The sequence below is a fragment of the Porites lutea genome, chromosome 9, assembly GCF_958299795.1.
Source record: "Porites lutea chromosome 9, jaPorLute2.1, whole genome shotgun sequence".
In the NCBI taxonomy this organism is placed as follows: Eukaryota; Metazoa; Cnidaria; class Anthozoa; order Scleractinia; family Poritidae; genus Porites; species Porites lutea.
In genome coordinates, this window is record NC_133209.1 from 19,827,404 (window position 1) to 19,851,169 (window position 23,766).

Sequence of the window (23,766 nt, forward strand, 5' to 3'; positions counted from 1 at the left end):
TTATGTCCTTTTACACGATCGTGTAAATGTCCGCGTGTGTAGCGTACATAGCCTGCATCACACAGGTCATACTGGAAGTTATAAACGTTTAGTACACACTTTATATATACTCTGTTCTTTATTGGGAAATTTTAAGGCACGTTAAGTCTTTTCTTTGAAGTTGGCAGCAGTCTCACGTTACTAGTTACCAGTTCCGTTACCTTGACAGGCCCGACTGATTATTGTTAATGTCGCCTTAAGACATCTGTAAGTTGATTTACGTCTCATATATAATGCAAAAATTATACGCTTTTATTCTTTGCAACATCAATTATTCTGTCTTGCTATAATTGTCTCCGCCACTCTGACTAGTAACTCGCGCGTATAGTAGGGAAAGTACTTACAGTTGAAATATACAGTCAGTATGCCAGAAAAAATCTCGATTTGCTTGAACAGGGACCGCGAGGAATCGGTATAGGTAATGATGACGTTTCTACTGTTTGCGCCCGCAAGTACGAAATGGTTAGGATGACGTAAATACAGAAAATCCCAAAGGGACCGCTTAGGTAGATTTTGTGACATTTATTGTGCGGTGATAATTCGATACTATTTTGGGTTAAGCGTTTGTGGAGCAGTTTTTTTGAAAGTTATGGACCATAAGACACTAGTTAAGCGCAGATGAAGTTATAAGGTGCGTATAAATTTGTATATATAAACAATTGGAGAGTTTGCCAGACACGAGTTCACAAATCTTTAATTGGAAGCCTTGCCAGACACTCCTTCTCTCTCTTTGACCGGAATAAGACTCAGTCCCAAACAAGCAAGACGAGTGAACAACGGCTAGCTTATCACTAGCAGAGCGATGGACGATCACAGAAATTCGCCGACAATCAAATTCTGTGCTGACTTATTCCTTGCTAACAGATGTCCTTCCGCCATAAATTTTAAATAAGACTAGAATGCCGGCGCGAGCGTGAATTGATCAAACGTCCTTTTAATTTCTAAGGCTTACGTTCCGGCAAATAAAATGAACTGAATGTAAAAAGTCAAAGAGAAATAGCGAAAAATTTAACTTCTACTTAAATCTTTTCTTATGGTTTAGAATAAACTATTCTCGAAACTGAGAATGTTTTGATCAAAGCTGTGTAAATCGAACTGAAACTGTGCATGGAACCTTGCATTTCCTGTATTTATCTCACCTGGTGTATGGAATATGAGTGAAAATCTTCATTATGAATCGGTATATTTCAAAGAGCTACACAACGACCAAGTATACTGTTGACCAACAATATACAGAGCGGGGGCAGCTGCAGTGTCAACTAATTCTAGTTTATCATATAAAGGGGAATTTCCATAAGGCAATTTGTCTCCATCAAGTATATAATGATAGCTCCGGCTGTGATATCATTCTTCAGTATTGTACTGCGCAGGCGCGCGGTGAGCACATGGGAATTGTTTTTCGAGCAGTTACCCCGGGGACTTACCACAGCAAAACCTTAAACCAAAGCGGCTAGAAGTCGCTTAGTTGTACAGGTTACGTTATGAAAGCGAAAGTGTTTCCCAAGTAAAACGCAGGTGTTTGAGGCATCTGGCCTCTTCCTTATAAAATTTGGTGATTTTTTAAGTCGCTCACTTCGAGGCTAGTTCGTGTGTGGCAAACGTAATCCAGTTACACGCAAAAAGCAACTGATTGAAGAACGCAGCTTTAAAGAAGCCTTGTAGGTGGTTAATCGCGGCCAAGGAGACCCCGCAAGCACAACAACAACAATCCTTGCAACAAGTGCCTGAATGCAGTTTCTAAGGATTTGCCGGTTTCAACGACATTACAGTTTGGAACTTCACGCGCTTAACCTACGTAGAGACAAGATGCTTGTCGCACTTTGCCGTCTTCAAGCCAGAAGATGGCTTACACTAGCTTTTTGTGTGGAGGCGGTAATCATACAAGGCCTAAATGCAAATTTTGAAAAGCCATATGCCATAGCAGCTGTGATTTAAGGGGACACTGATTGCTAGTGTCCGTAAGAAGAGCACAGTAAAGTGAACGCTCTGAATGTTGAAGTATCCTTGTCTTGGGAAGAGGAGCTGCCAAGATGGTGGAATGATGCGGCAGACTAATTTGGACTGCTTTGAGAATGCGTGAAAATATCCTCTGAAAAATGTCTGGGCATAAACCACTGCGTAGTGCAGACGGTTTCACTCTCATACCCTTTTAGCTAGTGGTTTCAGCTCTCATATCTATAGCGCATGAGGTCTGGCTTTATCGGCTCAATAAAAAATGTTGCTTGCCGTTGTGCCGTTTACGGTATTCTCTTTAATGTACGTCTCGCTGGAAGGGTCACAACTAGAGGTTCCAACCAAGAAACACCCATGGTTCAGTTCAGGGTTCGGTTACAATCCGAAATTTATAATCACTCTTATACTACTACGTAAGAAATTTCTGCAATTTTAGTACTAGCTTAGAGCAGTGGTATTTCCGCTTAATTTGAAATACCTACATGCGAAAATTACAACCCTTTTGTGGGTAGTAGTATAAACAAATAATAGCATGATTTTACGTGATATTTTTGCATAAATAGTTAAAAGAAAAGAGGGTATGAAATTATGTATAACAACTTTGAAGTTTCACTCGTGGTATTTATGCCAACTCAGAATACTACAAATCATGCTATTACCTATACAAACTGTACGAACCGTCACCAAATTGATTAAAACATAGGAAAATAACCGCTCAAATAGTTAAAAGAAAAGAGGGTATCAAAGTATGTATAACAATTTTGAAATTTCACTCGTGATATTTATGCCAACTCAGATCACTACAAATCATGCTATTACCTATACAAACTATCAGAACCGTCACCAAATTGAGTAAAACATAGAAAATAACCGCTCAAATAGTTTTAAAAAAAGGGTATAAATGACACAGCAAATACAAAAGGAAACACGGATGGACAAACTTGAAGAATATTGTAACGGATTGCAATTAAGGTTTTTGGAAACTTGGTAGTATATTTCCTTTATGCTTGTAACGATATATTAAGCTTGGTTGTATTTGCTGTTTTACACAAAGCTGTCATTCACAAGTTATTTCTTTCTTAAGTATAATTAAGTTTCATAGCGAAAAAGGAAGCGTAACTGGCACTATCAACAAAATGAGCAGGACAACAGTGAAGGTACGAAACAGGCACGATACTGACGATAATTTATCGTCATGGATGACATCAAACCACGTTATTAAAAACTTTATACTATTTATAATAACGAGACAGTCACAAAAACATAGAAGATGACTTTTGAAAAGATTTGTATGGCCTTGTATTCTTTATAACATAATTATACCAATAATTATATAAGTAAACTGAATTCTTGCAGAGTATTTCCTGGAGTGATTTTATTTTTATGGTTGTATGTTCCCAAATAGTCCCCGTGCAAAATTTGATGTAATTTGTGAGAGGCGCCTTAGCACCAAAATATTACACCAATCCAAAATCAAGCGTGGTAATCGATCATTTTTTTTTTTTTTTTCATTTTAATTAATCCTTTTGGTACCAAAATTAACGTAGACAAAGAATACGCAAATTCTCAATTTTGGAAATATGTGAAAAATAGGGAAAATGTCGTCTGAAAACATAATTTTTGCTTTGGGTCTGGTAACCATAAAAGTTGCTCAGTATCCATGAGTGCTTACCACAATGGCTTTTTGTGTTTTTTGTATCTCTGAATTTTAATTTTGCCTTTACAAATTAAGAAACTATAGTCAAAAGACTGAGCGTAAATTGGCAACAAATGCTCTGATGGAGGTATTCGCACCCTTCATATCTCAATAGTAAGCATGGAGACGCCATTTTTATTTCACTTCTGTAGTCTACATGTATTAAATTTCTCAAAGAGAAACTTTGACAAAAATCTCAGCATCGATTCCGATGATAGATAGATAGATACATGATAGATTATCATGTAAAGCATGGGAGTCTGGGATCAACAATGTTTCGTTACTTAAACGCTGAGATGCCCTCACAATAGACTAATTTGCAGTTGTGGGCTTAGTACCCTAGCCTTCCAGTGAATGTGAGGCTGAGGTTGACCTTGTTTTGATGCAAACCTCATTTGCTTCGTGGAAATTGGCCTTGAAAACTACTAGTTAGCATAAGAGAACAACTTGATTTACATAATAAAGCAGCAAGGTTTGTATCGAAGCAAGGTCACCTCCAGCCTCGCTTCCATCCATAACTGTAAAATGGCCTATTTCTCCTTTTGATATTTTCTAACGGAAACAGAGAAGGTCCTATTCAGCAATACTGTGAAAGGTTTGAATCCAAGACTTTACAAAATCTTTCAGTAGACTGTAAATTGCTAAACAATTGGACAAAATAAATCCTCGTTATTACAAACACAATCCACAAGCGTAAACGTAAAATTTACCTCGATATAACGAATAAATGCCATCATATGATAAAAGATGAATGCCAAAGAGACCAACAATGATAAAATTCATGTGTAAAGTACGGTAGTTTTGAGCAGTTTTGTTTGCCTGTTCTTGAGTTTCTAGTACCGTAGCTATGTATAGCTTGGTACTGAAATGTTATTACTTAAAAGTAATTTTACAGATTCAGAAATGCTAGGTTTTGTAAATTAATTGTTAACTTCACCTCGATATAACGAACAGTTTGGTAGTTTTCCCGAAAATTCGTTAAATTGAGGTGTTTGATATAACGAACCCTCGATATAATGAACAAATTTCCCCAGTCTCTTGGCGCGCCGTGAAATCGAGGTTCCACTGTACATGGCTCGACATGGACCTAGCGCAGCTAATGCTCACCCTCCAAGAACCAATCAAAGTGCCATCCAGTTAAATTTTATATAGTTCAACAGAAAAGATATTCGGCCAATCAAACTTACGATGTGGTTGTTGTTATAATTACCATGGTCAGATTTTCATTTTTAAAGACAGAAAAGGGATTGTATTACACATAAGTACTCAAATTTACCTATTCACTTTTAGAATTAGCGATACTAGAAACTTCGATACTAAAAACTAGCAGAGGGAGTGAACATACACGTGTAGACAGAAATTAACTCACATTCCAGAAACATGAGATGGATAGCCATTACATAATGAGTAAAAAAAGCGTTGTCACTCACGTGGCCAGGACCTCTGCAAATCAGAACATTTCCATGTAGGAGCTAAGTGGTTGTGTAAGAAAGAAATCACACGCGCGGCAGTGACACGTGATGAGTTGGCATGTATCGACGGCACGTGACGCGGAAGGGAAGAAAAAGAATTGTAGGAAGGGTTATATAATAATACCACAATAATATGAATTGGAACTCTTGGATTTTGAGTTACATGATCGATAGTTTTTCTGGTCTTTTACGTGTTTTAGTCACTTATTACTTAGCCTGGTTAGAATTCAGTACCAAATTATTTTGCAAAGTGAATTAACTCTTAAAAAGCGTTGATAACAACCCGTGTCAATACGCACAAAAATGAAACCTTGCGTGGAAAAGCACCCATTCAGCCAATCAAACTACTTGATTCATTGATCTCGACCGAATATCGGCAATTTGAAAGGCAACAGTTACAAAGGGTCAGAATAAATTGCTCTAGCACGGTAGAACTGCATTTATTTCACCTGGGTGTGCGATTGGTATCACTGCTCTCCCGGGGTACTCCAACTGAGATTCAGATTTCAGCTCGAGAGTTTTTTCATCTCTTAGTTAGGCAACAACCTCAGTGACAAAAAAAAATATATTACCAATACGCCTATAAGATGTACTCAAAAAACTGCAGAGCGGAGAATGACGACGTAAAAACACGAAGGGACACGATTTTCAGGGAGAAAAGGTTAGTGAACGAGTCCATGACGGACCCAACAACAAAATTCGACAAATTTTTTTTCTGATCAGAAGGCAGTAAAAGCTATATAGAGATGCTGAGTGGCAGTGTGGTCTTGTTTTAAAGTGATATATAGACTTTTCCTAAAAAAACATTTCTTCAACTGAAAGAGTCAGAGTTCCTGCTTACTCACTCACTGTAGTTGAGACCAATTTAGTTTTAATGCATTTCCTATGTGAGGAAAGCGTATTGCGCCAAAAGAAAAAAAAAACTTGCTTCTCGTCTTACCCCGATCATTTCTTAAAACGTAACATTCCGGTGGTGGAAAATTTATCCCTTGTTTAGGTTCTGTTTTCTTTTGTTTTTTTTTTTTTTTTCGATCACTGTGTGAAGTTCAGCTCCAGCTGATAATGTTTGAACATAGAAATTGTACAGAACAAAATTCAGGAATTACGAGAACAAAGTTGAACGTTAATAGACGTTTTAAGCGAAACGTGCATGTGGAAATCATCACTATAACAGATCTAGCGAACGCTTACTTTAATATAATACATAGAGAATACTTCATGAAAATGCGGGCGTACAGTATTTACCTTTAATGAATAGTTTCGTTTGTTTCACTGTCGATGAGGGCCGGCAAAACAACAGCGGAAGGGAAAACAGTACGAGACGTAAGCTTAACTTGTGCTTTTTATCGGAACTACATTGTCTTCTACAATGTCTTTATAATTATTCAAACCGGCCATTTTACTAAAATTCCGGCATTCATTTTCAATTTTTCATTCAGAACAAACAGTTAGTGTCCGTTTTGCCTTTCACGGTCACAAATTAAAAATACAGATTGATCGATTGCACAAGTCAATAAAAACTCTTAGTGATCTCAGAAACAGCTTAAATTCCTAATGTGGCCCAAACCAACTTAATAAATAGCTTATCAGCATGCTAGTAAAATTAAACCGATTTTTTGGCCCCCTAATGAAGAAATATGTGGAACGTTAAGAAAACTTCATCCATTTTCCTGCAGGTATACAAAACTTGATATAGCGGCATATATTTAAAACCTCATTTTTGCAAAGATGTAAAAAAATTCAAAACACTTCGATATATTTTTTTCTAACTTCTGGAAAAGGCCATCTCTAGATAGCTCTTTTAAAATGTGGAAACTGATGTTGAGATTTTTAAAACATTGTCTGGTAGCAGGTTCTATCCACTCTTACCCGGGAAAACAATGAATGTTTGCTCGAGTTATTGTGCTTAGTCTCAGAAAGCTTTCAAGTTCATTGTGGATACGGGCACGCGTATTGATAACATGAACTTTTTTGAAAGCTTATAGCAACTCTGACGTGAGAGAGACCCAGAGACCGTTTGGAGAGAGACCGCTAAAAGCTTTGAACACAAAAGAAGCAGATACAAACGAAATTCTTTCACGAACTGGGGGCCATTCGAGTTCCAGAAATCAAGGTAATCTGGGAACCTTAGATTCACGATCTAGAATTAGTCAAGGAGCCTTTTTCTGTAAACGATGAATCCTATCAAGGTTTTGTTTTGTCGTGGTGCCCTATACAAAGCAGCAATAATCCATTAGGGACAGACTGATAAGGCACTGTAGAGGCGGGCTTCGTATGTCATGTTGTGCCAAATACGTCGCAGGTAGCCCAGCCTTCGGGATACCTTTTTTCAGATTTAACCGAAATTCTCTGACCACCTCAATGTAATGTCGATATAATAACCCAATAATTCTCAGATAACACCGTTACATTTTGAGATTCCGTTGATGGTTATACTGAGATGATCTGGACGCTTAGATTACGCCCCAATCGTGCATATTTTATTTTCTCATTTAGAAAGAGGGAAATATAGGCCAAATGTAAGTGATTACATTTTCTTCGACCTTTAACTTGTAAAAGCGAAAGAGTACCGTGTAGCAAAGTCAGCAAACAAGTCAATGAGCCTTTCATTTAGGCGAAGCGGACGATGACTCATATGAATTATAAGTAAAAGGGGATCTAATATCCCTGTGGGACTCGAGATCGAATACCTGTCGTTGAGGAAAGGGTGTTCTAACCTAAACCTTTCTTAAAAGAAACTTAAAAGACACTTTATTAAAGCAAATTGATCGTTGAATGCATCGAGGATACTTTAAATATTATTAAAGGCTTTAAGGTTAACCGCATTTCCAGTCAAAATTATGGAGATACAATTCGTTTTACTTTGGTATTCTCCAAATGCTTAGTAGAGTCGAACATCTCTTTACCCACACCTCCATAATGCAAAAACCCAGTGCCTATTACGGAAAATTCATGCCCAGCTGGCCCCAAAGAAGTAAAACTCATACAATCGGTACCTCTTTAGTACAGGCCGTTTAGAATTGTCCGTCCACGTGTCGCCCCATGTAAGGTAATCTAAGACAGTCTTGCAATTGGATTCTGGATTACACGCTGTGGATACCAGATTCCAGGAACTGGATTCTGGATTAATTGAGGTGAATTCCGGATTCTAAAGCTCTGAATTCCTAGGAAGTGTACGTAGGTCCTTCGGCTGACTATTCTCTGAACTAGTAACGTACTTTGAATCCAAATTATATCTCAAAGGTCAAAGCTGCAACGACCTTGACATAACACTGTTCTTGTGTACTTTTTCTCTCCAGATATAACATTCAAGATCACTGCTACGAAGAGGATCTACCGAGGAAGTCAATAATTTACTTGCCTTCAACATGTCCTGCTGGAAGATTAACCTGGATTAGGACGATTAGAAACAACACAGAACATTTGCAGAGAACAGAAAATGTCAGCCGTCAACAGACATCAAAGAAAACTGCAGATACAGAATATAAAATGAATTGCCAAAGCATATTTGCCGGCAAAAGGTGTTCATCTTTGGAAAAATTCAGAAAGTATTCGCGCAGCCAGAGTGAATGGATAGACGATAATACGACTCCTCTGTGTTACTCCAGCCACGGATCCTGTGACGTGCGTAAAGCTTCCATGCACAAGGCAGTTAAAGACCGAGGTACTGGAAAAAGCCTTCCTTTTTGGCTTGCCCCGCAGAAACATGCACATACCTATGAACAAAAAAGCCGCAGAAACATGCGGGTGCAAAACACCACATTGGCAGAGAGTAAATCCTTCACTAATCAACGTCAGTCACTGCCAGCAGTCTCATTGGACAGTCACTGCAATTTGCTGCTTTCGCGTAGAGAGTCATCGGGACAAACGCAAATGTATTCTAGAGAGGCTCCTCATTTTCCTGTTCATGTTGACGCCTTGATGTTTGCGGCAAGAGACACGAATAATTTGGCTTCGATCAATGCACAAGGGTCACTTCAAGTCACCTGTAATGAGCTTAAGCCAATACGAGCCCCATGCCACGGCCATTCACATCCCCAAGAAACATTTATGGACGATTTTTCGATGGCCAATTTGTTACGAAAAAGATGAAGCAGAAACTCTTGTCAACTGAAATCACATGAAGAGGTTAATCACACAGGAAGCGTTCCTTTGTCAAATTCACGCACCGTTTTCGCGATTGATGCAGCTAGGTTTCAAGGAGAATGCAAACCTCAAGCACTGCCAATAGACAGTAGGCAAACAATAGGCACACATGCCACGTCAAGGAAAAAGTCCTGTCGAAAGTTTTGTCATCGTCAGTCTCATCTCGCCGCTTGTAACCACTTATTTCTTGAAGAAGAGGAAAACATGTTACCTGGATTCAAAGGTGCCTCACCAAAGAAAGGGTGCTTTCAAGAAGTGCGCTCGCATATTACTGACGATAGCCGTATGTTCCACAACCCTGCAAAAGGCAGTTTATAAACCTCTGCTTCATTTAGCACAACTCATACAGATGAACTTTCACCTGGTTATCTTCAGCAACTGGAAGCAGTAAAAGATACATGTGAAAGGATAGCTATACCCCGGACAGATGTTGTGGCGGAGTCGAACGCAAAGGTCACTCCAAGAAAGAAATCAAGCCGACGAAGCCAGCAGCGGTACTCACGACCAATATACCAGATAATTCGTGAAGATTCAGATGCCATGAAAATTGCAGCAAGGAAAGATGCGATTCAAGAAAGCCAGTGTTTCGTTGAACACCAAGAGGGCAGCAAAGACGGGATTAAACAAGAAGGTGCTGCTCTAGTCCGAGATATTTACTTGTCTGAGGACTCATCAAATGTAGAGAGCGCCACAGAAGAAAAGCGAAGAAGTTGGCAAACTAAACTGCGAAGATGGTCAAGTAGAAGCCGTAGACACACCGAGAAGACGAATCCGTGGAATGATAGCTTAGTCAGCACGTCTAAGCTACATCCTTTGAGGGAGTCAGAAAATGATGTTCTTGAAAATGACCCAGATCTAGATGAACTTCGAGAACACCAAAGTTACTTCAACAGACGTGACGGTGTCTGTACTGAAGTCGAGAAAACTATGAACCTTGTTAAGCTCAACGGAACGACGATGTCTTTGTTCGACTTAAGGAAAGATATTTGGAAACTAGGTGATTGTGGCGTGTTTAAAAACATTCATGCAAAAGGATTAAAAAGTTGGGTAAGAACAATGACGTGTTATCGGAATGGTTTTCCATACATGACTGAACTTTGGCGTTTATAATGATGACGTTTTACTTTTATTTTATTACTTTGCTTTGTTTTGAATCAATAATAGAAAGATGAGAAGCTTCGGTTTGGATTTTTAATTGCCAGATTTTCAAGGTGACCTCAACGTAAAATGAAATGTTCTCGCTAGAATTGTAAGTGACTAGTCATTGTAAAAGACCATCGGGATAGAAATTGACCGATAATGTAAATAAAGAATCTCATATAATACTTTTTTTTTCTAGAAGACTTTCGCTATAGCTGTGTCTTGAGATAATTTTTTCAGAATATCTACAACTGCGCGCGCGCGAATCTGCTGACGTCATTGTTTACATTGATGTTCATTAGCATATGAGTTAACTCATAGAAGGCGTCACCGTTTGCACAAATTAAATTCAAAAATTGAACGAGTTGGTTAATTTGAGCAATTTGTGCAATTTTCAGCTCTTTGCAAACAGTAACAAAGTAAATAGCATCCATCAAAAACTGCGAATTCAAACTGCTGGGTGGCAAAAAACGTTAATGAGCCCATACATAATTTTTAAAGTTTCGAGTTTTTCAAAGATAATTTCTCCGAAACTATTTGGTATATTGGGTTCAAACGTACCAGATAAGTGACGTTGTTATGCTCTTTCGATATTCAGAGAGTTTATTTTAATAGCTTGATAAGAAAATTCAAGGCATATGCTAATAAGGCAAAAATGTAAACAAAGATTCGCCTATAGGGTACAAAGAAATCGTTGCGGAGATAAAGGCCGGGTCTCAAATGATACCCCAAATGTCAAAAATAGGTCTTCCAAACTACTGGTTGTTTAGCCTCACAAAATTGCAATTACATCGCTGAAATATGCAACCATTTGTGTCAAATTTGGCACGGGCTGGACTCCCAAGGAAATCTCAAGAGGTTTAACGCCTGGGTCAAAGGTGTGTTCTGAGAATATGAATCATTGGCAATATCTCTCGTTAGGAGACCTAGAGCAATATGAATTTTTCCCCAAAAGTAAATCTTGAGGTTTTGTTGTGCCTCAACGTTTAATTAAGGTCACATGACATGTCACGTGTCCAACAATTTGAAATGAACAAAATTGGCGAAATGGTGGCGAATTTACTTTGTTTGGGCAAACAAATTGACATTTCTGAAAGAGGATAAACATACCTAACTTTCTGCGTTTGGAATGAACGTACACGAAGTTTAAAATTAAAGTTTTAAATTATTTGAGATTAAAATGGTGTTTTCCCTAATAACTTTTTATTGAAGTGTAATGGACGGTTATTCCAAACGTGAAGTGTTAGAAATATTTAATGTGAATTAGAAAAATTTTATTGCTAGATTTCTTCTCTTAAAATTGCAACCAATTGGTCAATAATTTACGATTTTTAGCAAAATGTTCACGTGATATATCACGTGACCTATTAACACGATATTTATACTTTAAAATGTTAAGGAAGATGAGTTCTTCATGCGTGCCAAATTTTGATTGAGTGCCATCATCTGTGCCAAAGTTATAGCCAATAATTCATTTTCCACAGATAAACCCCTTTGTTTTCTTGTAAGTGAGCTTTATCAAGAACTAGCGCTTTTAAGGTGGCCTGACGGCCCACCAGAAACATATTAAACTACCTGGGTATAAACCCAAATCAGCAAATTATCTTCGCACATCAACTTTTTGTTTGGTCTATATTTCAGTTTCGTACAATTCGCTGAGCATTGACAGAGTTTTACTTGTATGAACGAAGAAGAGAAAACTGAAGAGAAAACTTCTTGCGAAGGGCAATTACCAGCCCTTAGAGTACTAAGCGTTCCTCTACGGGCAGCTGGCCCGACCGGTGAGGTGCGAAACAAGGATGAACACAAAAGATAGGATACTGAGTATACATGCACCTAGTAACTTACCAATTTTTACGTTTGTATTAAAGTATCGGGCATAGAATTTTAAAGGTGTCCAGTGCTCTAATACCCTTCTCTAGCCCACCACACTTTCATGGCCATTAAGGTATCATCTGTGTAAGTCGGTAGCCACAGTACTTGCTCTCTCAAATCTCGGAACAAATGTTATCTCAACTGAACCAATTAATTGTATTTGATGAAATAGACTAGACATAGAATTGTTATTATTTCCGGGCAATGTTTTTTGGACCTCAGCAAAGTTCAAACTATGCGTAATTTCGGAAATTTTGTCATCCGTGATGGTCGATCGTTACGATTGTCTTCCAAATCTTGGTATGGACGTTAACATTGCGCTCGCATGAGTATCCGATAAGCAGTCAAAGATTCATCTCTTCGCCAACTTTATTTACTGTCTTCCCGCCATGCCTCATGGCATGACGCGCAGCAACGAAGGACCTCCACTCCTGTCTGTTCTGGGCAAGCTTCTGGTACCCCAAGTGTGGTTTAGGGTCTTCATCTCTCCATCTTCCTGTCAGTAGTTAATTCTGTCGCTTTCACCACTGTCATTCATCCGATTATCTTCCGATAATTCTGGAAGCCTTCTGAATTATATAATAAGACTACTCATTGCAGAGGGGTTTGACAGATACCATTTTTGAATCAAATGGACTTCATGATCGATAGTCATTTACGTATTTTTTAGACACTACGTAGCCTGGTCAGTGCAAAGACACCCCCCGAATCAATACACAAAAAAAAACAACACCTTGTGTGGAAGACCATTCATGTAGCGAATCGAAACTACTTGATTCCTTGATCTTGAGCGAATGACGGTAACTCACAAGGCAAATGATAAAAAGGGTTAGAATGAATTGCTTTGGAACCAATATGCCCGTTGTGGGTAAAGGACGTGATACATTTATTTGTGAGATCTCATGTAAAATTCCAACATCAGGTCTTTTTCTCTGACTGGCCAATGAACCATATCATGTAATATGATGGTCCATCACATATATTTCGAAATCTGAACATAGCTGTTGTTTGATTTGTACGAGCGTCACGCATGTGGAAATCATTTTGAGTTACATACCTGCTTCCACACTTTCAAATACAGTTAAACCTCTACTCAGGGGACACCTTCGGGACCAAGGCAAGTGTCCCCTGAATGGAGGCAGAAAAGAAACTTTTAATCAAAACTGCTTGACTCCTTTCGGTAGAACAGGACGTCAAATGGCTAAATGTTGGATATATGAAGTAAATCTTTCTGGGTCTGGGTCTTTGTGTCGTCATTATGAACAACAAACTGGTACATTTTAGCCAATCAAAATAGGAGAAGACGTTTAACGAATGGTTATTCTCGATCCGTCCATGTGCGTCAATTACACAAAGCTTGGCAAATACCCTTATTGACGAACGATCCAGGTATAACGTCTTAATTAAGCAATGATAAATCTATATTGCGCAAGAAAGTTCAAAAGTCCAATCAGTACTGCTTGAATCCTTTCAGAAGAACAGGACCAAATGGCAAAATGTTGGACTTATGACGTAAATCTTCCTGGGTCTGGATCTTCATGTCGTCATTATGAACAACAAACTCGCGCATTTTAGCCAATCAAAAAAGTAGAAGACTTTCAAAGGAATGGTTATTCTCGATCCACCCATGGGCGTTAATTACACAAGACGTGGCAAATACCCTTATTGACGAATGATCCAGCTTTAACATTTTAATTACGCAATGAAAAAACTATGTTGCTCAAGAACGCTCAAACGTCCAATCACTACAACTTGAATCCTTTCAAAAGAACAGGACCGAACGGCAAAATGTTGGACTTATGACGTAAATCTTTCTTGGTCTGGATCTTCATGTCGTCATTATGAACAACAAACTGGCGCATTTTAACCAATCAAAAAAGTAGAAGACTTTCAAAGAAATGGAAATTCTCGATCTTTAATACCCCTGTGCGTCAATAACAAAAGGTTAACAAATACCCTTAATGAATGATCCAAGTTTAGCATCTTAAATAGACACTAAAGAAATTACATTTTGCAAAAAGCTCAAACTGTAATTCAAACCTGCTTGATTCCTTCGAATTGAGCGAATCTGGTAGTAACTAAAAAGGCAGAAAAATAGAATAGTCCCAGTCTACTACTGTGCAGTCTGAAACTACACACCAAAACCTTTTTGTCCTGTCGAAAGTTCGCCTTTAATTGACTGGGTGTGTGGTTACTCTCATTATACTACTACATGAGAAATTTCTGCAATTTGATTGGCTTAGAGCAGTGGTATTTCAGCTAAATTTGAAATACCTACATGTGAAAATTACAAAAACTTTGCAGGTACTAGTATAAACAAATAATAGCATGATTTGTACGTGACATTTGGCATGAATACCACTCGTGATATTTCAAAATTGTCACAAATTTCACTCGCCTAACGGCTCGTGAAATTACGTATAACAATTTCGAAATATCACTCGTGGTATTTATGCCAAATATCACCACTAATCATGCTATTACCTATACCAATACAGCATTAAACGTTATTTCGAAAAATTTTGCAACCTCTTGCAAAAAGATGCAGCCTCGGCAGAAATAAGGAAACGACGTTTCATTTCATGAAAACTCATGAAATGTACTCAAACGGCCTTAAAACAGAGAACGAAAGTACAAAAGATCGTGAAGATGTAAAAGGGCAAAGGAACACGATGCTCATCAAGAAAAGGTTAGTAAAAGACTCTATGATGAGAACAGCAGAATGCATGCATCTCCCTGCTTTGATTATTTTTTTCGGTATAAAGTACGTTTGCAAAAACTGTTTATAAGAGAGGAATTATGAATTTCTTACTAACAATGGAGTGGCTTATCACTTTGGTTTAACGCAGCGAATTTCGATTATGTTAATATAATAACCAGAGAACTTTGAAATGTTGGAATTTGAGTTTGTGAAAGTACCTTAGTCTCAAATAATAATTTAAAATAAGTTAATTTATGTGTCATATTAGACTGAAGAAATATTTATACAAAACCATGCAGTACGTGCACTCTCATGCACTAATATTCTCGGAAACGATTTAAAAAAAAAAGATCGTGAGTTCGGAAGAGGGAAAATGTTTGGCTCCCTTTGAAAACTCCCAGAAAACGTGTTTGGAAGTGTCGAATTAAGTGAGGAGAGGAACATTTCCTGAGTAGCAGTACGCGCGTTGCTTTATGTTCATACAGCTATATTTATCGGAATGGAAAGTAGAGTTGAGATAGTAAAAAACAATGCCGCTAACAAATTTTCCCAAGTGATCTCTTAACAGTCTAAAAGTTCATAATGTTATTCAGCGACACATCTTAATAAGAGTTTCACAGTGTTTCACAGTTATTTCAATGTACGCAGTGCATTACTGGGAGATGTTCATATCCGTATTGACTCTGAAGGAACGAATATGTACATCTGACTTCTCACGATCTCTTGATACATTTCTTGCATAAACAATGAGGTGCCAAACCGTTACGGCATTTGAATGTTAATGCTTTTTTTAATATTTTTTTTTTTTTTTAATCGGGGGCCATTTCAATTCACTTAAAGCTGGAATAATGCGATCAAATTGTGGCCTTCCAGTCATAAATCTGGCTCCTAAATTTGGAACCAGATGCATTTTGTTCATGTCGCTTTCAAAAGTGCAAGAACAAATAGCAAAATTTTCGACTAATGACGTTAATATTTCAAACTGGTCTTCGTGTCTTTCGATAATGAGCAACTACCTGGCGCATTTCAGCCAATCACACGGAGAAAACTTTGAATGAATAGCATTCCTCATTCCGTTAAAATAGTAGAATGTACATCAATTATACAAAAGCCTTGCCAAATACCCTTATAGAGAGGAGAAGTCGCTACGTCATGTTGTCATGGTAGCAAAATTTCTGGATGACAACCAAACGAAAACGAATTCTAGACGAATTTGCACTATTCCAAACTTCATCGATCTTATTCAATTTCATTTAATTCGTCAAATATTGGCGAAATTTTCTGAGGTTGAATCCGAATGGACTGTACATCTATCTAAGTTTAGAAACAGACAAAGAAAAAGAATTTTTTTGTGTCGTGTTCCCCTACTCCATACAGCCGGCGGGTGCGTAAAATTAGGAAATTTCAAGTCGCAGACGTGCAACAATGGCTAAGGCTTTGTCTACAAGGAGGGAGGGTTACCCTATCGCTAGGGTCACCCTACTTGAGTGCTAGGGTAACCCTAGCAAGAGGGTTATCCCACCTGCCTTGTAAACGTTTAGCTAGGGATAACTGTACGAAAAAATGTGAAACAAACGCTCAAACGTCCAATCAAAACTGCTTGACTCCTTCTAAAAGTACAGGATCAAATAGCACAATGTTGGGCTCATCACGTAAATCATTCAAAGTGGGTCGTTGTGTCCTCATCATGAACAACAAACTAACATATTTTAGCCAATCAAAAACGAAAAAGACTTTGAATGAATGGCAATCCTCGATCTTTAATACCCCTGTGCGTCAATTACAAAAGGCTTGGAAAATACCTTATTGGTGAATGATCCAGGTTTATCTGGAATACGCACCGTAAAAACTACAGGTGCAAGAACGCTCAAAAGTCCAATCAAAACTGCTTGAATCCTTCACTAATGATTCGATATGCTCGCCAAGTCAAATTTATATAAATAACAATTATTCACCGAAGTGGAGGTGGCTAGTCCTGGACTGCGAAGCAGTGAGGTAAATATCCACGACTAGCCACCGACACTGAGGTGAATAATTGTTTAGTATATACTAAAACAGCGAGATAATTGAGCACAAAAACGACGATTTTTAACTCAAATACTGTTGCCAACGATTACAATTTTGGCGCGCAATGACCGGGCGGCCGCGGCCGTCGCTTTTTCTTGCCGGCAACTAAAACTTTTGAAGGCATTTGTTTAGCTCTTTCGGGGAAATTTCTTCAAAAGGAGTTGTGAATTCTTTTTGTATTTAAAATCATTCTATAAAAAAAAGATTCTTAAATTTAGTTTTAAGCTTATTTATGAACAACTCAACTAAATAAAGTAAGCAAGACTTAAGCTTCATTTGCATTGGTAAACAAAAAACTTTTTCAGCGGTTTTATCGATAAATTCGTGTCAAAAAGACAAAGCTTTACCTGTTAAAACTTCCAATCCGAACTTCGTCACCTTCTTCGTGTATTTCGGAAACAGCTTGCTTGATTAGTTGTGAAATTTCTTTGTTTGTTTACGGCAGCAAACCGGGAAGGCATTTTGCTTGCAACTTACACGAGTTTGGCGTCGCTCGCTCCGAGGAACTGGAGGTGAATCAGTGAATAGTGCAGGATATTCACTGATTGAGTAGCCAATCAGAGCGCGCGAAAAAAACTATCCACTGTTTTAGTATATACTAAATACCAATATCGGATCTGATGCTTCTGATCTGCAATTCCAAGCCGGTTTTCGTGGACGATGACAAGCCTGATACCTTGGCACAAACTTCTCAGCTAGATTAGCAAGGTCGGCATTCTTGCGGTATTCAATATCTCCACAGCAATTTGAACTGAAGTAAATCACTGTGTCGGCAGTGCTCTAACTAGTTGGGAAGGTCGTCGAGGATACTTTCTTGGGGTACTGCAACAAGAACCTCGTCTAGAGAGGACTGGCAGTTTTCAACAGATGTAACTTGATAAAGTCTTTCGACTTAACTTAATACAACCAGCTGCCAAGATGTTGAGACACTCCGAAAAAATGATAATAATAGAAAACAACAACAACGACAACACCTTTTTCAATTAAAATCGGTTTTGGGCGCACAAAATTAAAGAGCGATATAACAGTCACCTCTCCCTCCCCTCCAGTCAAAGTTGATTCTCCAAATTTTAATCAGGGTCTTCATTGTATTGCTAGCAAAATTAGAGTTGCAAAAAATTTGCTCGGGGCAAATAGGGTGTCTGTAAAACGCGGACCGGATACCTGCGGATGGCGGATGCGGATGGGAACATGCGGATGGAAAAATGCGGATGGAAAAAAAATGCGGATAACAAAAAAAGTAAGAAAGAAAAAAACGAGAAATGCGGATGGCAAAAAAAATTTAAACAAACAAACAAACGATTAAGGAAAGAAATCTTTCTTTCGAGTCGCTGTCACATGGTTGAACCCTTCACTTACATACAGAACGTGATGCCAATAGTTGACACAGTTATTTTGTACCCTGTAATTCCTTTCATTAATGTCACAGAAATAAGGACGCTCCGTACCTCCTCCTTAAATGCACACATACTTGGTGCACTTCTCCTTTGAGTGTTCAGCTTAAGGCTTGTAGGCAAGGTAAACAGCTCAAAAAATCGGCTAGCAAAGGAGGTGTCTGCAAAACGAGGACTGGATACGTGGCGGATGCGGATGGGAAAATGAGGATAGAAAAAACTGTGAACAATAACAAAAACAAAAAAAGACACAAATTTGGATATATAAATTGTGTCACTAAAACATTCTTAACGAAACAAAACGTGTATAACTTTGTTCGGACAACAAGAACAAAAAAGGACTAACCTTCCTCAAATTAAAAGAAAATTTGAGAAAACAAACTAAATAAAAAAATGGGGTGAACTACGCGAAAAAATCGGCGTGCTTTGCGTCGCCTATTTCACGCTTGCCTCTGCTACATCGCCATGTTTCCTCACAAAGGAGCCTGATTTTCAAAAGGGCTCATAATACAAATCAACTTTCGCTCTGCCTTGACTTTGGTTGACTCTGCCATAGAAGACAGTTCAGAGGGTGATTGCAGACACCTGCAGAAGCCCGTTTTGAGATCAAAAGCTAAGCTACTGTTACACTAGTGGTCTTCTGTTACACAATTTCCTCTCAGTTTTGTGTGAATCGGTCTTGTTTCATGAAGGTTTTTCTACAGAAATTCATTTTCAAGCAATATGCCGCACCCTCAACGGAGTCATTTTTCTAGCCTTCGTTCCATTTTCACAGTTTTACGAAAAGCTTCCATCAACATATGAAGAATGCTGATCTGGTGTAGACATAGCTAAAACATTTATATAGTCTTCTTAAGAAGCAGCTTGGTTTTTTCTCTGATTTGTGATAATTAAACATCTTTCCATGTAGAAAAAATATGTTTGGTTGCTGCTTCGCAGATAGTCGGGAGCGGGCCAAATAATTCGAATATTATATAAATTATTTTCGATTCCGAATTCTGCCCTTCACGGTTTTAAAAACGAGTTTTAAGTTGCTCGATACAGACGTTCTAAAAACTCACTAAGGATATGTGTTCAAAACTATTTTGCTAGCAGAAAAATTCGAAACAAAAACAAATGAAACAGAAAGTAGCCTTTATTAATGCGTTTCCAAGCGACACTTCTTTGCGGGAGTTTAATTTTGCAGATTATTTTTACACCTTTTCGGGAAATAATTTTTGCGATTTATCAAGAAGTCTGTTTTTTTCTTTTCAATCTGCAGTATATTTGCAATTTTAAAAATTCGAACTCATTTTTCGAGCACTTATAAATTCCCAAAGGGTAGAACTTGTAAAAAATAAATCCACATGATAGGCGGATCAGGCGGAGTTGATTGGCATCTGCCAAGTCGGAACGTTCGGCATTTTTCTAATTGATACTGCAATTTTTTCTGTCTTGAGCCGCTCAAACAAATAAGTCTTGATTTGAATGCCCCGAGAATATTCTTTCTGTAAGTTGAGTACACTATATCCAGTGAGAACAAAGAAATCATGCCTCCCCCTTCTTTTCTTGATAATAATGAAATTCCTAATGAACTAAATGTTAAAAAAAAAAAGCGATCACTCCCGAAAGTAAAGACAGACTGCTTCGTGAATTACACCGCTTTAGGATACTGGTATGGTAATATTCTGCATTCTGACCCGTGATTGCAGGGACCACTGGCTCTTTATTTGGTAAAGAGAAGAATATTAAACGGAGCCAGTGCAAAATAAGCGAACCTTTGCTAGCCGATTTTTTGAGCTGTTTACCTTGCCTACAAGCCTTAAGCTAAACACTCAAAGGAGAAGTGCACCAAGTATGTGTGCATTTAAGGAGGAGGAACGGAGCGTCCTTATTTCTGTGACATTAATGAAAGGAATTACAGGGTACAAAATAATTGTGTCAACTATTGGCATCACGTTCTGTATGTAAGTGAAGGGTTCAACCATGTGACAGCGACTCGAAAGAAAGATTTGTTTCCTTAATTGTTTGTTTTTTTATTTTCTTTTTGCCATCCACATTTCTTGTTTTTTTTCCTTCTTACTTTTTTTGCTATCCGCATTTTTTTTTTTCCATCCGCATTTTTCTATCCGCATGTTCCCATCCGCATCCGCCATCCGCAGGTATCCGGTCCGCGTTTTACAGACACCCGGGCAAATATGGTACAAAAAAGTGCAAACGAGGAGGAAATGAAAGCCAAAGATGGTAAATACCGCATTTTTTTTCATATCAGTTTACATGGGGTAGTAAATTCGAGGGCAAATGCGGTATTTACCATCTTTACCCTCATCTAACGTTAGTTTGCCCTCTTTGCACCATATTTGCGATGATGAAATTTGATGTAAATCAGGAGCTAGACAGGCTCGTGTGTAAATCAAATTTTTTGTGCAGTAGGGGTGTGGAAGGATCGCAGGCACAAGATCATGGACACATCATTTAATCCAAAGCATTGTACTGGGTCTTAGGTATTTTAGCAAATCGTTGTAGCTGCAATGTTTTGTGAGATTTTTCAACAAGAAGGACATGACTTTCCACCTGTTCATGTTCTCACTTTCAACCTGGTTCCTTTTAGACTGAAGAATCACAGAACGAAATTTAAACGCCGCATATAAAACAGCCAAAACCACTATTCTAGCATAGTTAGTATGATGCTAGCACATCCCTTGAAAACTTGGAAATATTGTTGCCACATTTATTAGTCAACGGAGCGTCTTGCAGCTGAAAGATGTAGACACGCCGGCAATTCCAGAATTCAGTTTGTCTTTGGAACTTGGATTCCAATTGCTCTCGGTATTCCGGATTCTTTGAGCTGTATTCCAGATACCAAAGCCCAGGATTCCGGATTCCACAAGCCAAAATTCCCGGAATACCGGAATCCCTCACAGGGGCCGAACTTCCTTACAACCTCGTTTAAAATTTAAACAGAATGACCTAGACATAACTGTTAAATCCTGTTTATATTATTGATAATATCTGGTATTTAAATCAACAGACTCGTGGAAAAAAAAAGTATAATAAAATAACATAAATAAATAAATAAAATAAATAAATAAAATAATAAGCCATTGGTAAAACGTTATCTAAGGGAATTGCATTATCGTGATCGTCGGCGATATGTCATTCAAAGTTCTCTTTCGTGAAGAATCAAAATTATTAAGTTTCTTCTTGCATGCATGACCCTAGTTATCGCCACCATTCATCACATCAGCTATATTATAAAATTTTTTGGGCCCCCTTTAAAGCCTAGTATTTTTAGTTTTGCCATATTGACAGTTGCGTTCCAATGGACGATTCGCATATGTAACTACAACACTTCACTAGGCTGTGCGTCGCTGACTATTTTGCTATCTGCTAGGCTGTATTTGGACACCAAATGTTACATACAATAACCTAGCTTGATACTTCGCAAAGGACAACCTTGCGAGGGCACTGATTCAAATTCTACACTTTTTCTCTCCAGATATAACATTCAGGATCATCGTCACAATGATAGACTGAAGACAAAGTCGATGGTTTCCTCACCTTCAACATGCCCTACGTGGATTACAAACAACGGAAAACATTCAGAGGCAAAGACAAATGACCAGAATCGACAAACGTCCATGAATACTTTAGATACGATATCAAAACTGAATTGCCAATACTTGTCTGGCGATAGAAGACGTTTAACTAGGGATAAGTATCAAAAGTACTTGCGCGATCAAGGTGAATGGCTAGAAGAAAATATGACCCCTCTGTGTTACTCACGCTATGAATCCTGTGATGCAAGGCGTAATAATTCTGTGGCCAACTCCAGAGGTGAAGGACCAGATACTAAACGGAGAGCTCCCTTTTGGCTTGCCCCCCAAAAAGATGCACATAGCTATGGGCCTAAAAGACACAGAATCATGGGCGTTCACACTTCTAACTTAAAAGGAAGGGAATCATCCACGATCCAAAGCCATTCATTGCAGCCACTCTCACAGGAAAATGATTGCGATTTCTTTAATCATAATCTCCTGTGTCGAGGATCGAGACGAAAGCGAATGCATCCTAAAGTAACTTCTCTTCCTCCAGTTCATGTTGACGCCATGATGTTTATGAGAAGAGACACGAGAAACAGCGATCGGGCTTCCATTGATGAAGAGAAGTTAAATCAAGCCATCTTTGGCGAGTTTAAGCCAATACGAGTTGCATGCCAAAGCCAATCACTTCCTCAAGAGACGATTATAGACAAATGTGCAATGAACCCTTATTTACCGAGGAGATCAAGCAGATTTTTTCGTCAACGGAAGTCAAATTTCAAGGGGAGTAAGAATACGGGATCATTCAAAGACGTGTTGGGCGATTCCAATAGCCTTTCAAAGAGAGATGTTTCTCAACTAACCCACTGGCACACCGTCGAAGATGCGCAGACAGGTACCGGATGGCAAAAAGGTTCCAAAGGCTTGCCTTCTGTCAGTTCAATTCATTCGTTTGAAGAGACTGCTCTAGAATTTAATGACAAAAGCAACAAACAGAACAACACACCCTCGCATCTTGAAAATGAAATCGAGGACGCTGTGCTACACACTGCAAATCCAAAAACTAAAGCTAACCGCCATTCTATAAAAATCGAAGATGCTTTGATGCTCGATGAAGAGCTTGACCACGAAGGAAGATTTCCTTTGCCAGTTTCACGTAGCTTCTCTGCCAAAGAAGCAGTCGCGTTTCAGGAAGCATCGGAACCTCCACTTTGGAAAGACATTTCGCAAATACTACACACAAATACCATTTCCTGGAAAGAGTCAAATCAAAACGTGCGTCTTCGTCAGTCACAATTTGCAGCTTGTGACCACTCATTTCTTAAGGAACAGAAAGACATGTTGCCCGGATTAAAAGTGGCTAATGATCTCCCAGTAGATAATATAAAACAAGGATGTGCTCAAAAGATGTGCTCGCGCGTAACTGACGATCCTCGTATGCTCTACAAACCTGCAAGAAGCTGTTCGAGGACCTGTTCTTTATACAGTACAATACATACCGATGATCATTTACAGGGTTACTGTCCTCAGCAGCTACAAACAGAGAAGGACACTCGTAAAAGGACGGTTATACCTCAGATGGACTTTGTGGCGGTTTCTGACACACAAGCCAATAGCCGAAAGATATCAAGCCGACGAAGCCAACAGCGGTATTCGCGTGCATGGAACCCCACAACTCGCGAAGATAAGATAAACTTAGCGACAAGAGAAGAAGCGATTCAAGAAACTCAGTGTCACGTTGAACACAAAGAGGGCGACGAAG